The sequence below is a fragment of the Microtus ochrogaster genome, unplaced genomic scaffold (assembly GCF_000317375.1).
Source record: "Microtus ochrogaster isolate Prairie Vole_2 unplaced genomic scaffold, MicOch1.0 UNK9, whole genome shotgun sequence".
Lineage (NCBI taxonomy): Eukaryota > Metazoa > Chordata > Mammalia > Rodentia > Cricetidae > Microtus > Microtus ochrogaster.
Genome location: NW_004949107.1, coordinates 2,789,028 through 2,791,965, shown reverse-complemented (window position 1 = coordinate 2,791,965; position 2,938 = coordinate 2,789,028).

Sequence of the window (2,938 nt, the reverse complement as noted above, 5' to 3'; positions counted from 1 at the left end):
GGAACATCTACTGGATGATGTATATCCTCTCACGGGTCACATCCTTGAAAAATTTCTGGTTCTTCTTCCCAGCAGAGCTGAGGAAGTAACTCGTGATATTTCCGGAGGAGCTATGAGTAACTTTTACTGTTGGTATTGTTATTGTTGTTTATTTCTGTAGACGTTTTTATTTCCATTATGTTTATAACAAGGAAAAGCCATGTTTGGTGTATTAATATTCTATCTTACCCCATATAGGCAATTACTAGTCTTAAAAGTCGTCAGCTTCTCTTATGCTTTTCATCTGTTACTTATGTCCCCTGGAACTTATAATAATTATTTTTAGTTTTTTCTTACTTTTGTCATTTTTATTGGTTCAATAATCATGTAACTATTATATTTTAAATAGTATTGGAGATCCTGGATAGGTTTATAAGATGAATAAAGTGTTTGTAGTGTTTAAATGTCAGCTTAAGGTATACGTCTTTTGCCTTGGTGAGAGCTTGAAATTCAAATTCAAATATAGCAAGTTTGTGTGTGTGTTTGGTGAATTTTGAGCTACATAAGTTCGATGTCTTATCTGTAAAAGTGATCACTATATTTTAGCCTTACTATAGTTCTTTCTAGTCTTAAAGTAATACAAGTATGTAGGCTCAGCGACAGAGTCTTAGCTCTCAGGGCTTGCATACCTCTCCATTAAGAGGAAAAGAATTCACTGAATCTGCAGTTACGGTTGCTATCTGTCCTTTGACGTCCTCACACTCCCAAATCTATTGTAGATTATCAAGATATACAAATTACATAATCTTATGATATTTGTAGCTGATCTCTTTTTGATTTAAACACATTTCTATTTTCATCCACTTTCTCCTTCAGCATATCATATTGCTAGAAATTCTGCTTGTTTCATTAGTTGCTTGATAACATTGTCTTATATTTACTCCTTGAGACTTTTTATAGCATAATTGATTATTTTGAGCTCTTTTTTATTATTACTTCTTGTATTCTGTTTCACTTAGCTAGTTCTTTTTAACTTTCTTAGATAGCAATATCACTTACACAATTTCCTTATTTAATACCAAAATACTTGAGAATATCTATTTTTCTGAAGTTTCTATTTCTGTATGTAAAGCATAGTCTTTTCTCACTCCATTTGGACTGCTAAGAATGCTAGACAAGATGATTTTAAACATAAGGGTTTATCCTTCATAGTTCTGGAAGGAGTAGCATCAAAGATGATGTTTTTGGAGAGCTGCTTCCTGGGTCAGACAAGGCTATCTTCTTGCTCTGCCCTCACTGTGTGTGTGTGTGTGTGTGTGTGTGTGTGTGTGATGCTGGTGTGGAGGGTTAAAGAGGAAAGAGAAGTCTATGTTCTTTCAGGTCTCCTGTATAAAGGCCACTAATCCCACTCATGGGTCTCTGACTTTATGATTTCCTACAGGAGTCAGAACATGAAAGAAAACAAACACGTATCATAATCTAGTCGTAGTTGTTTCCTTTCATTTCAATGAAAACAAATATTTTCATGTTCATATACATCTATGTTGGTTATTTATGCTTCTTAAAAATTATAGTCATTTGCCCATTGTTTAAATAACAGAGATTGTTTTATTTGTGTCCTAAATTACATTTAAAAATATGCTAGATATTGATTTTTTTGGATTGTCATGTGTATTGAAGAGGAGCTTTGTCTTTAATTCACCTTTAATTTGAACCATTACCTAAACCTTAAGTTCTGCACTGTTGTTCAGAAATAACTTCACCAGAGAACCCTCTCGAACACTATTAAAGTGGAATAGCAGTTTTTATCTCTGACTACTGGCTAGATAGGAAACTTTCCAAATTCATATAGTTGTGAGTCTTTGTGTTTTGTGCACAAAATCCATTATTCTAGTCAACACACTTCAGTTAGAGAGAAAGCTAGTGAGGAACAAAACTGCAGAAGCCCAAAAGGAAGAGGAGTACATTCAGGGACTTTTCTGGATCCTGGAACTACTGACTATGTCTTTAACGGGTTAGGTCTTTATTACCATTTTGATGGGTATTGGACAGTTTTAAGATAAAAACGGTACCTTCAACATGGCATCAGTTGTGTTAAGGGCCCAGGACCTGTTACACTGTGACTTAATCTTGTTTTACTTGGTTTTAACTTTCTTTGTCCCCCCCCCCAATAGTCAATTACTACAGAGCTAAATTATGGAATAATTTCCATCAGTCATCTGAGACATTCTCCTTAATTATTTTCTTTGCTCTCTTCCTTCCCCTTTCTCTTTCTTATTCTCTAATTTCAGTTTTTATGTTTGTTTAAGATCTGTTCAGTATTTTGTCACATTTTATATGTCCTCTAGATATTTTAAAGGAAGAGATTTTACTGGTTACAAACCCATTGGTTGATTAGGTTTACAATATTTCCTTCTTAAATAGCAGGTTTTCAAGGTGCTATAGGGCAGACAGCCTCAGGACCGACAGTGTAACAGGAACAGATACTCTGAGGCTTATACCTGTTTGTAAAAACTATGTGTACCTTGATATCCTACCTACTCTTTCCTATTTACTTCCTAACTAACAACAGTGCTATGGTGTTAATTAAGGTAGGTCAGTTACTTGCTGTAGAACACAGGACTGTGCCACAACAGTGTGCTTGTCTTCACTGTCAGGAAGATTTCAGTGGCCTTGGATGGCTTTCCATTTGTTTGTTTGTTTGTTTTTGTTTTTTTCAAGACAGGGTTTTTCTGTGTAACAGCCCTAGCTGTCCTGGAACTAGCTCTGTTGGCCAGTGACCAGGCTGGCTTTGAACTCACAGAGATCTGCCTGCTCTGCCTCCTGAGTATAAAGGTTAGTGCCACCCTGCTCAAAGGTTTATTTATTATGTATATAGTGTTCTGCCTGCATGTAGGCCGGCACGCCAGAAGAGGGCACCAGATATCATTGCATGCTGGTGTGAAGTATTGTGTGGTTT